Source organism: Cebus imitator, unplaced genomic scaffold (genome assembly GCF_001604975.1).
Source record: "Cebus imitator isolate Cc_AM_T3 unplaced genomic scaffold, Cebus_imitator-1.0 Scaffold222, whole genome shotgun sequence".
In the NCBI taxonomy this organism is placed as follows: domain Eukaryota; kingdom Metazoa; phylum Chordata; class Mammalia; order Primates; family Cebidae; genus Cebus; species Cebus imitator.
This window is the reverse complement of record NW_016107537.1, coordinates 352052-357617: the sequence shown is the minus strand read 5'-3', so window position 1 is coordinate 357617 and position 5566 is coordinate 352052.

The following is a 5566-nucleotide window of genomic DNA, read 5'->3' as shown; positions in this document are numbered from 1 at the left end:
AAAAAAAAAAAAAAAAAGCCCGGCATGGTGGCATGTACCCGTAGTCCCAGCTATTCAGTAAACTGAGGCAGGAGGTGGTTGCAATGAGCTGAGATCATGTCACTGCACTCCAGCCTGGGCAACTGAGTGAGACTCCGTCTCAATAATAATAATAACAATAAAACAGAAAATCCATACTAAAGGTAATATGATGGTTTGCAATCTGTTTGTTCAACTTTCTGATGCTAGATAAGATATAAGTGGATTGATGAGAGATTTTACAGTGGAAAAAATGTACACGAAATTTCACACTGTATAGAGAGGCATCTGTAAGTTATAGGGTAAGTGTTGATAATTTTTAATTGAAAATGACAACTGAATAGTGATACCTTACATGACATCTTAATTCTGACTCATTCAAAGATGCATAAAAGGGGCACTAAGTATTCTCTGATATATACATATAAACATCTCTATGTGTGTGTGTGTGTGTGTGTGTGTGTGTGTGTGTGTATTTCATGGCGCATCATCTGGTGAACCCTCATGCAATCCCTTGATATTTGCTGTGCCCCGAGGCACAGAGGAAACAATGGCTCATTAAAGCGCTGGGGTGAGTGTGTTTCCCAAGGTCATATAATCGGTAATTGCAGAGGCTGAGTTTCAAACCCAGGGCTTCTGACCTTAATTATGTTCCTGTTTCAAGGCCACATTAATTCCATAGAGAAGCTCATAGCCTATAAAATCAGAGAAGAGATAAAGCCAGAAGGTTGTATGAAATTCCCAACATAAGCCTCCCCCAACCCCGGCCGCTGCTACCTCTGCTCCTTACCACGCTGACCCTAAACTTAAACTAAGACCCTTCTGCAGTTTTGCCTGCAATACACAACTCTCTCGAAGCCTTTACAAATACTAAATGTCTTTGAGGTTTGGGGGCAGAGGCACATCTTGTATGGCTCTGACCACTTCTTTATCTCATCTGCCATACTCATCTCTCTGACCCAATCCGTCCTCACAGATTATGTCCTATAAATCTAATTTTCCCTCCTAATGTGAAAACAAACAAACTAATAGCCCCCTTCTCTTTTTGTGTGCTGTGAGAGCTCACCCCTCAGCTCTCAGATAGCCAGATTGTGTGAAAGCTAATTGAAGGATTTGCCCAAGAGATTTTCTTCCTAAGAAGAATTCTGGAGCTATCTCCTCACAGTAAAATGTTCTCTGTCTCTTGTCAAAATTGACAACAAATGATTGCATAGTAGAAATATTTGTGAGAATAGAGGGCAACCACAAACTCAGAGAGATGAAAGGCATCACTTCCCTTTGCATTAATTTTGTATTGTCGCTGTTAACAAATTACCACTATCTTACTGGCTTCAAACAACACAAATCTATTATCTTATAGTACTGAAGGTGAGAATTATCACTGAGCTAAAATCAAAGAGTCAGTAAGGCTCTGTTTCTTCTGGAGGATCCAGGGGGAAAAATCAGATTTTCTTCTTTTTATGCCCCAGTCCCTGTCTGACTGTGACCCTCCTCCCTTTGTATCATAAGGACCCTGGTGATTATGCTGGTCTCACCAGAACATCCAGGATACTCTCCTGATCTCAAAATTCCTCACTTAATCACATCTGCCAAGTTACTTTTATAATGTAAGGTAACATTCATAAGTTCCAGAATTAGGACATGGATGTCTTTGGTGAGATGTGTTTATCATTTCAACAACTATTGTCATCCCCACAACTATCCTACCCTGAAGTAGAATAAAACACACACACACACACAAGCTGATTTAGGAGCCAAGAGAAGAGAACTTGAAGAAACCTGAGACTTATGGGTCCCTGATGTATGCATGTTAATTTCTAGGGGATTCTGATTCTGCTGCTCTACTATGTACTTCATGGTGAGTAGTTATTTATTAAAGGCTCCTTTGATTTCGTGCTTGAATTTAATCTAAGAGAGATTAAATAAAGGTAAACTAAATATTTCTTAAATTTTGTGAATTTTTCTGTTTGTGCATCAGAAAGAAGAGTTATCTGGCAAGAATTCAGACAACCTATACCCTCCAAGAGTGAGAGTCTGTCCACTGTCTTAGGTTGGGCACCTCTGCAGCGGCCCCCCAGTGACAAGGATTTCCATGCAGGCAGCATATGTACAAGGTGCAAGAAACACCAGGAGGAAACAGGGAAGTGATGTGAGGAAGAGAGGAGAGACAGCGAAAGACTCCTCAGCAAGGGGCTACCACTGAGGACCCCTGGGACTCAAGCCCACATGGAAACACATGGAAAATGTCTCTGGGTTATTCCACCCAAGAGGTGAGGTAGCTGAGGTATGTATACAAGTTCCTGTCCTCATTAACTGAGAGCTGTCCTAGGGAATGCTCATACTCAGATTCCCTGAGACCTGCCATCAGGGTGCAAGCAGAGCTGCCTTCCCAGCTTCAGAGAGAGTAGCGGGGGCAGACGTAGCCATGGGGAGTCAATGTAAGCACAGTGAAGGGGAAAGGTGGGGGGTTACAAAAGTGACTGCTACATTTACACAGAAAAAATATGTGTTTTTCAATCCAGAGCTGTGTCTCTCTGAACCTGGATCCTGACAGGCTGTTTGGTAGCAAGATCCCTTAAAATTCAGGCCTCTGAAAAAGCAGCAGGAAGATTGCACACAGGATGCACGGCCAAGGTCTGGCCACTCCTACTCTTGCGTTTGGAACACTCCCCGCATTCCTGGCCTCTACTCCACTGAGGCTGATATAATTGATTCCATTTCGCCTGATTCTGAATCAAATCAGTGTCCAAGTTTTATCCCAATTCAAAATATTTAGCCATGTCCATTGGTGCTGGCTTGATAGGAGATGGAGATTCTCTTCTGGATGTGAGACAGGGAGGCTGACGTCTGGGTAAGGATGATGTCCCCACTCACTGCTAAAGAGTAAAAGAGGAAAGTGGCATTGATAGTACATAGCAGGGACATTCACTGAGCATCAGCCACCCTTGCTAGAAGACAGGATTCACTGACCTGGCCTTTCTTCAGGGGTTCCTTGTCACCTGCTCTCCAGAAAGCTAGGCTCCAGCAGAGCTGGGCGGGAGATCACACAAACATGTTGGTGGGGGGTGCAACTAAGCATTACTGAGGGGATACGAGCTTGGTCTTCCTATTTTGGAACAATTGATTATAAAAGCCTGAACTGATCCAGAATTTGTTTATCCTAACTCAGCATCCTATAGTTTGATGAAGAAACAGAATTTTGTTGAAGTAAACAGATCTGGCATAAATAGCTCTTTATTCTGATGAACTGGGGGTAAGAATACCCAATGTCAAAAAAGAAGGTAGAATATAGAGGTCCACAAACCAAGAATGAGGTACAGCCCATTTAGTTCCTGAGTATTAGAGATACCTATAGCTCTGGATCACGGTGGATTTGGGAGGGGCTACGTGCACTGAGGAATCATTTTATCATCTTTATATATCTGCAGAGAATTGCTTGATTTTATACTGGTAATAACAATGGCTTAAGGTCATTGAAATATATATATGAAACATGCTTCTAATAATTTTTTTTCACTTTATAAAAGAAAACAATTTCACACCGACGGTGATGTTGTTGGTACGGAACAAAGGATTTTTACTCTCACATCTATCTGAGAGCAACTTGAAAACCTGATGGCCTCACCCTCTAAGACTTCGTTATACATTCCCTAGAAACAAGGATAGTCTCCTACGCACTCCCAGTACAACCATAAAATACATTATTTCATCTAGTTGCCAGGGCCATTTTAAATTTTGATAATTGTTCCAAAAATAACTCTTGTAACAATAGTGGGTCTAGGAAGAAACAGGTTCTCTGTAGTCAGGTCTGCACTGCCCTGGTCTGACCTAGGATACTGAGGACACGGGGCCTGTGCTATATTACTGAGGTGAGCCAGCGCTGCAGCTGTGCCCAGCCTGCCCACCGCCTGCTGATTTGCATGTTCTGAGAACACAGCCCCCTCTCCTGAAGTCTTCTTAATAGGCTGGTGACAGCGTTTGAAGGAGTCAGTCCTAGTCAGGACACAGCATGAATACGAGTGCCTTCACTCAGCTCCTGGGGCTCCTACTGTTCTGGCTTCCAGGTAAAAAAGAACATAAGGAATTTACCCAGTCAGTGTGCTCAGTGCTACCTGGCAATTTCAGGGAAGTCTTCTTATAATATGAATAGAGTGGATATTTGTTTTCAAGTTTCCAACTTCTGGTTTCAAATGTGACATCCATAGGACTCATCTTCATCCTCCCTGTCTGCATTTCTAGGACACAGAGTCACCATCACTTGTGGGCTGGTAAGGACATTAACTATTATTTAAACTAGTATAAACAGAAACCAGGGAAAGCCCCTGAGCACCTGATCTATGGAGCATGTAGTTTACAATCTAGATCCCATTAAGGTTCAATGGTAGTGGGTATGGGACAGATTATTCTTTCACCATCAGCAACCTGCAGCCTGAAGATGTTGCAACATATTATTGTCAACAGGAGAGTTATTATCCTCTCAAAATGATAACAAGTCGTAACATAAACCCCTCAGGATGGTTTAGAACTATTGCAAAAAAAAAAAAAAAAAAAAAAAAACCTCAGGGAAGCAAATGTGTGAGGTTGAGTTGCCCTAGCTCCTCCTACTGGGGCCTGCATATGTTGAGAGTCTTTCTCAAAATACAGCCAGTGTTGAAAGTCTCTGGGAGGTTTTGGCAGAAAGGGCCATGAAGCTTCCTCTGCACCTTGTCTTTGCTCCTCCTTATCGCCAGCAGCACAATGCCAATGTCCCCCCTGATTTCATTAAGAACAATTGAAGAGCCTGAAATATGGTCTGTTGGAATTCACATAGTCAAGGATAAGTGACTCTAGGTATTCCAAGTCGGATTTTTTTTTTTTCTTTATTTGAGACAGAGTCTTGCTCTGTCACCCAGGCTGGAGTGCAGTGGTGCAGTTTCAGCTCACTGCAACCTCCTCTTCCTGGGTTCGAAAGATCCTCATGCCGCAGCCTCCCAAGTAAGACTGGGACTACTGGTGCATGCTACCACACCTGTCTATCTTTTTATATTTTTAGTAGAGACACAGTTTTGCCATGTTGGCCAGGCTGGTCTCGAACTCCTGACCCCAGATGATCTGCTCCCCTCAGCCTCCCAAAGTGCTGAGATTACAGGTGTGAGCCACCTCGCCTGGCCAGGATGTTGTTTATTTTTATTTTTGAATATAGGGAATAAGAGTCTAACCTACAGAATTTTAAAAGCCTCTGGGTATGGTAATGAAAGATGCATAAGCTAGAAAAGGGAGATTCTCTGGACTTCCCAAGAATCTAAATTGCATCTGCCTCAGAAAATACAATTGCCTAGTCATGTGCCCCTGAGACCTGCCGGGGAAGCTGAGGTTTGGGGGTGCTGATGCTGTCAGCTGCCTGCAGCACTCTCCAGGTGATCCTCACCTCTGCCCATGTGTCTTCCTTCAGGTGCCAATGAATAGTATTGAATCCTCCTCCTCTGACTTTGAAATCTCAGGGAGGGCCTCTCATTGCACAACTCTGCAGGAAACCAAAGAGAAAAGGGTTTCTGGCAAATGTGCTTCT